The 9,403-nt window shown below is 34.1% G+C and overlaps 1 protein-coding gene and 1 long non-coding RNA gene across 6 annotated transcripts in view; one reads left to right on the top strand and one right to left on the bottom strand.

Annotated features, from left to right (window-relative positions):
• The window catches only part of LOC106884028 (uncharacterized), a 36,217-nt gene extending 30,697 nt beyond the window's left edge, over positions 1-5,520 (bottom strand). For all 3 annotated transcript variants that reach the window (XM_014935207.2, XM_014935208.2, XM_014935206.2), the window contains exons 1-2: positions 5,377-5,520; positions 591-679 (exon numbers count right to left, since the gene is read on the bottom strand). The gene's annotated coding sequence lies outside the window, so the exon portion shown is untranslated. The remainder of the gene's footprint in view (positions 1-590; positions 680-5,376) is intronic.
• LOC128249377 (uncharacterized) overlaps positions 1-5,625 on the top strand; it is a 55,136-nt gene extending 49,511 nt beyond the window's left edge. For 2 of the 3 annotated variants that reach the window (XR_008265481.1, XR_008265480.1), the window contains exon 3: positions 5,563-5,625. This is a non-coding gene — a long non-coding RNA (uncharacterized LOC128249377). Of the gene's footprint in view, positions 1-4,236; positions 5,297-5,562 lie in introns of those variants that run through there. The other variant, XR_008265479.1, reaches the window with a different exon arrangement.
• The last annotated feature ends 3,778 nt before the right edge of the window (positions 5,626-9,403 follow it).

Below are 9,403 nucleotides of genomic sequence, written 5' to 3'. Positions count from 1 at the left end.
GGCACATAAAAGACACCATTTCGAGCGTGGCCGTTTTCGTGCGGGTGACACGTAAAAGCACCCACTACACTCTCTGAGTGGTTGGCGTTAGGAAGGGCATCCAGCTGTAGAAACTCTGCCAAGTCAGACTGGAGCCTGGTGTTGCCATCCGGTTTCACCAGTCCTCAGTCAAATCGTCCAACCCATGCTAGCATGGAAAGCGGACGTTAAACGATGATGATGATGATGATGATGATGGCAACCTCACTAGTGCAGGTGCAATGAAAAAAGCACTCACTACACTCTGTAAAGTGGTTGGCATTAAGAAGGGAATCTAGCAATAGAAGCCATGCCAAAATCATGACACTGGAACATAATATGGCCCTCCAGACTGTTGGATCCTGTTGAACTGTCCAACCAATGCCAGTATGGAAAGCAGACATATGATGATCATTCTGATGACAATGATATTGATTATGATGATGGTGGAAAAAGCTCTTGAATTAATTTGGTTCACTAATTGTATTTTGAATAGTGTCTAATAACATTCAGTAAAAGCAAATGCATAACAAGCAAAATGAAGGAAAAGAAGAAACAATGTAAAAACTCACATCCAATTAGCATGACTTCAGTTGTGGTAATCTTTAGGAATTAATCACAAACGTAAATATTGCTCGTCATCTAAAGTCATTGCCACATCCTAGAAAATTAACAAAAATTTACTTTTTAAAATTTCAGCAGCTGAGCAGGTTTTGCCATATAAATATAAATCTGGATACTACATAAGCTCCTAAAGAAATTGGGATTCCAGAAAGTTTTACTGAGGCAGGTAAAATAAAGTGTCATTCATTAAAAGCAAAATAAGAAACTACAGTTTAGTACATTGATACTGATAAAATAAAAACTTCAAAGACATAATTCTTCTGCTAAAAAAAAATGATGTTATGCAAGAAAAAGCTTTGTGTTTCAATTATGAATTGTATTAGAAACTCATTGCAGATAAAAGCCTTATTTTACATAATAAAGATAAAAACATTTCCTAATGAAGAATTATAAATTTATATATATTATATAGACACAGGAATGACTGTGTGGTTTAAGATGCTTTCTTCCCAACCACTTGGTTCTGAGTTCAGTCCCATTGCATGGTACCTTAGGCAAGTGTCTTCTACTATGGCACTGAGCTGACCAAAGCCTTGTAAGAGGATTTTGAAGATGAAATGTGGAAGAAGCTTGACATATATAGTAGAAGATTCTCGTCCAGGTTGCCATGGTGTGTGTGTGTGTGAGAGAGAGAGATAGAGAGAGAGAGTTGGTGTCTCCCTACCTTGACATCACATGATTATTATAAACATGTGTTACCAACATACAAGTTGTGCCCTTCATTTCCAATCTTCCATGGCTGTGGGGGGGAAAAAATTACCTAACTTGGAAACTGGTGAGGGTTGGTGACAGGAAATGCATCCAGTCATAGAAAATCCATCTCAACAAATTCCACCTAACTCATGCAGGCATAGAAAAGAGAATATTAAACAATGGGGATGATGGTGATGGTAATAATATTAATAGAAAATGATAAATAATGTGTCAGTTACCATTCCCCATAAATAAGTTAGTATATATTTATAAATTTCTTATTAATTTCCACTACACTCACAGTGCATACTCAGATTGGAATACCGAATTGCATTCCAAGAATTAAATTGATTCAAAAGCAATTATTTGAAGAGATACACAACTAAATACCTTCCATACGGAAGATGAACTTACATAGGGTTATGTTTAACCTCAACAAAATGAACACAACTGATTTGGTTTAGCTTTCACTTCACTCAAAATACATTCCCAGAGCTACCTTCTTGACTTGTCAATTTTCAATCTTTCTTCCCCTACATGGATTTGTCCAATTCTAATGAAATATCTGAAGTGTGTATCATTCCCATGAAATTAAATAATTATGACTTTGCCTACAACTAATTAGCTGCCCTCTCTTCCAACATATCACAATGATAAAATCAGTCATAAAACAACTCCTTCAGCACTATGAATCTCATTTTCTTTTCAGTGGTAAGCAGTACACTTTCTGTAAAGCCAGATTTACTAGTGGCTTGCACCCCTACCATTCCTCAGTGTTTTCTTGCCTTTAAAAGTTTCACTAAAAGCAATATCAGCAAAGCCTTTAGTTTTGTCTAGCAAGAAAAGTAGCCTCCCTGTGGTCTCTATCCATGTCTTTCATAGATCAGAACTTTCTTGACAGACTGCACTATTGCACTATATGGTCATGGAGCTCTCTCCAACTCACATTCTACTAATTCTAATAGTTCAGTTATGGCTCCAACCCTCTTCCTCCAGTACATTAATAACTTACTTGTTATTTTAACCCCACACACTCATATACAACCCTTTATTCTTCATGCAACTTAGACACTTCAAACCAAACTTACAGCCCACCAAATGCACCGCTCCTTCTGTCATTTCTATTATCTTAACCACACCCTAAAACCACATACTAAGTACTTTATCAAATCATTTATCTCAAAAGTAGTGTTTCTCAAGGTGGGGCACGTTACTTCAGAAAGAAGCACAAGTAACAAGTAAATAAAACTTGCAATAAAATTTTAATTAAAACTTAAGCAAAGTAAAATCACTGTCATCCCTCCATACAGGCTTGTCCTTTATAAGTGTTGGGACCATATAAAATGCACTTGTGCCAGTGGCATGTAAAAAGCACCCGGCACACTCTGTTAGGAAGGGCGTCCAGCTGTAGAAACTATGCCACAACAGACAATCACAGTCTGGAAAGCTCTCCAACTAACCAGCTCCTGTCAAAACCATCATAAACACTGCTTCTCTTTTTCTCTTTCTCTCTCTAACAGATAAACAAAAATCAGAAGTCATGTTGTAATCACCCACACTGTCTTTAGAAATTCTTATTCAAAGATAATAATTCAGTAAATTTAAATAGTTACTTATGAATTGTAGGAACAAATATTATTAAGTGTTACATATTCTTAACACTAACAATTGATTTAAGTAGATGTGACAACTACTTTCAAATATGCAGACTGATAACACACAGCATGAGAAACCATTCTGATCAACCTCTTCAGCTACAGAAAAGAATACTGAAAGCTACTGCCATCTGAGAAGTAACCATGCAAGTTATGCAGAAAAGAAGTAGATAGAAATTCCATTTAGTCTATCCAATGTAAACTATGGGTGTACAAGGTGCAGTTGAATCACAAGCAAGTTGACAGAGAGGGAAGACTTTATTCATGACAGTTAAGAGCACATTTGAAACATATTCTTTCAAATGCCAAGTAGACTCCAAAGCTTTTCTTATCTAGTTAACCTAATCATCAGTAGAAATTGCTTCTCAGAAAGCATCTGAAAGAAAAACTGAGTATAAGAGACAATATGAAAAACAGAAAACTAGCTGGTGCAGAGATGTGATGTATATAGTGGATGACATTTAGGTAAAGAAGTACCAAGCAATCCAAGAGGAAAGAGCCAGTAAAAAGATCAAGACCAAAGAAGGATGGGAAGAGATTGTGACAGCTGATCTCAGGAGTGTGAGCTTCACAAGGGAAATGACAAGGGACTATGGAGAACTGCTAAACAGGAGAGGATCCATACAACACATGCAGGCATGGAAAAACAGGGACAATAATGATGATGACTTACAAACATTACACACAGATCTTCTTTATAAAAACATTTCCCAAGAACTCCCTTTTTGCCCCTACATATCTCAAAAATTACTTCAAGAAACCCATTGCTACAAGTCGGGAGTGGCTATAAATATAGCAATTCTCGTGGAGCAACGATAAAAATGCCCAGAATATTGTCAATTTTGCAATATTAGTCAATTCTGCTAATATTTAATTTGCTTTCATCTAGTGACATCTAATCGAGCTAATAAAGACAAGATATTCTGTATATCTGGACATTTACAGGAATTATTCCTAGATAAGACACTAAAAGAATGTTTCGTAACTGTGTTTTCTTAAGATTTCTTACCAAATTCTTTAGAACACATTGAAATACTTGAAGCATGAGCTGAACTCATTACTTTTAGATCAATAAACTGCTTTCACCTGTTAGCTACTACACATTGACAAATCTATACTCACTACGTTACTACTGTTATTTTTATTTAAAGTATCTTAGTTTTTAAATGAATCAAAACGTAATTTTATTGTAGTTCCGTGACTACGTTGTTATCCTAATATATAATTTAATACAAATGCGTTTTCTATAGTGTGTTCTAATTTGTAATATATTTAATAATAATATAATAAACTATAAAGAATGATTTATAAGTGTATACAAATGTAAGCGTATTGCACACATATTCTAGGTACAAGTTACTTAACAACAAAAAGAGAGGAGTTGGAAAAGAGTAATGCACTTTTCATATCGTTTGTATTCCCATATGGTCTGGCAAAAAAAAAAAAAAAGACTCGTGCAGTCTCACCATTACCTAATTATTTCAGCAGCGAAGAAAGAATTACTTATTGACTTTTATTTTGACAACAGTAATAAGCTGGTAACGATTGAAAATTGATGATTTAAAACAAATTTCACAACCATCAAAAATCGTGAAAAAGTTTTATATAAAATCATGCATGAACAGACGAAAAGTTTAATTGACAAAATTGTAATTTTAATTAATGTTTCTTCATCTTTCACGGATATCTGTGTATGTGCATGCGTGGTGTATGTATATGCATGGCGTGATTACAACAAATGAAAATTACCTTGGAAAATAGGTAAACAATAAATACATTTTGACTTAGTGAATTAAATGTTTATTGATAAGTGTAAAAGGTCTATGCAAATTGAGCAAAAATAGGAATAGTAAATTTTTTTTCTTAATTTACCGAAAGTAAAAAAAAAACAAATATAAAATAAATCAATTCTGAAAATAAAAAGACAACAGCTTTCAATGAACTGATAGCATTTACAATCCTAGAAATCGGGTTTTCAATGAGATAAACATCATTAGTGAACAAACACACCGTCAGTTTCTATTGGCAAATATTTAATAGGTTATAGGTAAAAATCATCGATATAAAGATAGACTTCTAATATACTGATTAACAAACAATCACGAATACCAGAATTCATAAATATAATAATAGCGTAAACGGATGTTTCTTAAACTATTTTGCACAAAAAATACTTGAAAAATAATTTAATGAACCAATTTGCTTGATATAGTCGACTGAAACATCTTAATAGAACAGGAATAACACGAATTATGAACCACCCAGTAAACAAATGTCATCTGTTTTAGTGTGCAGGAATTATTCATGTAAGTTATATTTTTGTTTCTATCAGTATATTTTATTAAATATTTCAAAATTATTTATTTCGATTGTAAAAATTACTTACCTTATTAAGGTAAATGACAATATAGAAGCAGTAATTCTAAGATCTAAGACACCAGTTTCGTGGAGACATCAACAAGGGGCAGGTAACTCAAACAATCATTGTATTTAATTTAATTGCTTAATTACAACTTAACATGAAGTATTTTCATAACATTTTGATGGAACTATTTTACTTTTTCTATTTCAGCTTAACAAAATACTAAAAATGAATATATATAAATACGTTATCGATATAAATATAGACGAGAAATTAACCAGTAAAAAATATGAGTGATAACTAACACCGGTGTCACCGGTTGTTGTTATAAAATTGCAAAATGAGACACAAAGGAGAGATAAAAAAAATTATTTGCTCCACAACTTGTTCATAAATCTTATTAGGAATTTATAATTCCTGAACGTGCTTACGCTTCTGATGATTACATATTATTTTATTCTTTTTTAATGTTTAGTTTGCAATTACAAATAAAGTTCTCAGGTAATCGTTATGCTGTTTAAATAAACAATATTTTGCGCCTCTTTTGTTTTGTTTGTTTTTCAGTCCCTTAATTTCAAATGTTAAAAATACTTCAATACTTAGTTTTACATATATATGTGTGTGTTGTTGTTATTTTATTGCGAACGTTTAAGCGAAAACAGCTGCTTGGAATAAGTTTAATGAATTAAGTTTAATGCTGCAAGAAAAATTTCGTGTGTTAAGGAATAATGAACAGTTTCTGGATAAATTAAATCTTTTTTTTTTTAACTTCAATCGACTGTAGTTATAATCAGCACGAATTTACTCAAAATAAAAGTATAGTTGAATAATTAAAAAAAACTTGTCTGTATATTGCCAAATTCATTACTCATTTGAAATATGGTTCACGAAAATCGTGACCAAATTCATGTAAGAAATATTGGAATTCCTGTTCCTTTTTCTCTAATGCAAGTGATATTTAGCAGAAAAATTTGTCATAAAAGTGTAGGTTTTGATGATACTTTTAATCCTCATCACCCTTCATCTCTGATTAACACAATGTTCTTGCAGGTTAGTCGAACTAGCCCTTATGGTACAAGTATATTTAATGTTGGGTAAAACTTATTAATGAAGATTAAAAAGTATATTTTCTTCAACTCAGCATTGTATAATGCATATAAAATTACTTTTCAGTTTAATTAATTCATATCTGAAAACTATAGCTGTAGGGAAATAATGTAAAATGTGGAGGGGGAAATGAGAATGAAACACTGTGCAATTATATGTCATTCCATCTTATTTTGGTTTAAAACTACTAGTATAAGAAAAGAAATTTTGGGGTATGTAGGAAATTATTTTAGGTTATAAAACCCAAGTTTATAATTTACAGAGTCAAGTATTTACCAATTTGAAACAAAATTGCTAATATAACTTTTACTGTAACATTAAATACTGATTTCTCAGTTCTCATATTGATATATTACATATTACTGTATTATCCGACTGTAGAAAAATTGAGAGATAAAGTCAACTTCAACAGGACTAAAACAACAGTGACCCAGCCACTTACAAGGCATCTTATCCTGCAGTCTATGAAGTTCCTGTCCTTAATAGCATTAAGCTTTGCTTTGACAAAAGGTTACAAATCTATGAAAATGGCTAAACATGGCTGTAATTGGGGGAAAAGGGTAAGAAAACAAAAAGCAACAGATTGTTGGGTAAGTGAATCTTTGCCAATCATCGAATAACTTTTTTGAGGAAGTTGTCTTGGATGATTATGTCAATAAGCAGCAGCATTACCCCATAAATATAGGATTATTGCTCCAGGATAGATTGCACTTGCGTTTGTAAAGTGTCACCAGCTGATCAAAGCAAAAGTATTTCATCATACCTTAGCTTTTTGAAAATAATTTTTTTATTGCTTAGTCCAAAGAGAAATGGCAATACTTATGACTCTTTAAGGTCTCTAAGGCTTAGTAAAAGGTAGTTATCCATAGATCTGTAACCTGGCCCAAATTCAGCTATTTACTCATCTAAAGGTACCCACGGACCATATGGTCATATCACCCAAAAACAGGAAGGTACTTTCACTGGGATTCCATAAATTTTCGTTCACTGAATTTTCCTCACTAGGCTTTGGTTGATGACACTTGCTCAAGGTACTGTGCTATGGAATCAAAACCATTCTTAACCACACAACCGTGCCTGTGCCATTTTGCAATGATATAGATATGTAGTTGCCTTAAAAACCGCTCAGGAATTGCAAGACCCCAGCAATAGCATTGGTTATGAGATGTTCCTGAGTAAAGAGGATTTAATGCAAGGCCCTTTCATTAGTATTACTAAAAGAGAAGTAAATCTGGCATGGAGTGTCTAGTTTGCATGCAGATTCCATCTCTATGAAAAGTTAAGTAGTTTGCATATGTATGAGATGGAGGGAAGCTTTGGAATTATAAATGTTTTATTTTTAGCAAATAAATCTTTTAAAGGACTACTAGCATTCTACCCTACCCCAAGTTCTGTGGTCTTCAACTGGTCTACACAGTTCCATTAACAACAATAGAATCCCACAAAAGGAAGCTCAGTGGATTCTTTTACAAGTAGCTGGGGTTTCACAGCTATGTAACTATATATGGAACCAGTAACAACTTATAGCTCCTATTCAACAGTCTCATTGAAGAATTCAAGGTAATGCATACAAGAGAGTGTTACAATATTGTGACTCCAAGGATCATAAGGTGTCATCAACAGGCAATCAGGGAAAGAACATGGTGGAAATAGAGAGCAGAGAAAGTTGTGTAAATGGCAGAGACAAAAGGAGCTGATAGAAATCTTGGTAACTGGCAGATTGAACTTGGCAATAGCCAGGACAAAGAGAGACAACGTCTCATTCAGGAGAAAGTCTGAGTAGATGTAGAGGAATAGCAAATGAGTAGAATCATGGGCTTTAGGCATCAAGGAGCAAGGGCAAAAGTGTGAGAGTGTGCAGCAATGCTGCAAGTTCATTTGGTGAAACATTATAATAGGCAGACTTCCTTCATCCTCAGTTCCTTGTCTAGGCTGTCTATGATTCCTTGCTAAGTCTTGTTAATCTTTGTACCTAGGGCAAGAGCAACACCATCTTGACTACTTTTCTCTGAAAGAGGAACCTTCAAATATCTTCTCAGTAGCTGCTCAAGAAGGTTGCTATCATTGGTGCCATGATCATGTGCTCAATGCAATTGCTGAGAGATTAGTCACATCCATCAGCACAAATAAACAGCACTACACCCCAAAGAAGGCAATTAGATTTGTCAAAGCTGGAGCAAAATCTACAACCAAAGAACAAAGGTGGGCCTCCTCTGTACAGTCTCTGACAAGTACCAACATGTTTATTTTGGCAAACAGATGAAGTATCCACAGCACAGTCAGACATGATCATTACCACTGAAGTAATAAAATACATGATCATACTGGAGCTTAATACCCTTATAGGAGTATACTGACAAGGCTGACTAGATGAAACATAAGAAGTATCACAAACTAGTAACAAAGGGCCAGAACAGAGACTGGAAAACATTATGAGCCTTTTTAGATGTGGTGTGCAGATGTTTTGTAGAATGCTCACTCTACAAAGACCTCTACTGCTAGAGCTTTGCAGAAGTGACAATGATGAATGCCATTCAGTCTGCAAGTGAAGCTGTAGAAAAAGCCACCAGCTTTGGATTAAGAAGACTAAACTATGGACAGTTACTGCTGAGACTGATCCAGCCAAAGCTAGATTACTTGAACAAGGGGTATCTGATGTTGCAACATCCAAAATACCTGATGACTCTAGGTTACTTCATTGATGATGTGCTCCAGGTCATTCTGGAGATGTATCTTGCATGTTGTATGTTTATCTAAGCCTATCTTTAAGTGTACATTATGTACACACATGCATATGTATATATATATATATATATATCAGAACTTTACGTTGGTATATAAACTTTACTCTAAAGTACTGTTGCTGCATGTCTGTCATTCAGAGATTTAGAACTAATAGTTTTTCTATCTATACACACACACACACACACACACACACACACAC

The sequence above is a fragment of the Octopus bimaculoides genome, chromosome 14 (genome assembly GCF_001194135.2).
Source record: "Octopus bimaculoides isolate UCB-OBI-ISO-001 chromosome 14, ASM119413v2, whole genome shotgun sequence".
Lineage (NCBI taxonomy): Eukaryota > Metazoa > Mollusca > Cephalopoda > Octopoda > Octopodidae > Octopus > Octopus bimaculoides.
This window is presented reverse-complemented; position numbering and strand designations above follow the sequence as displayed.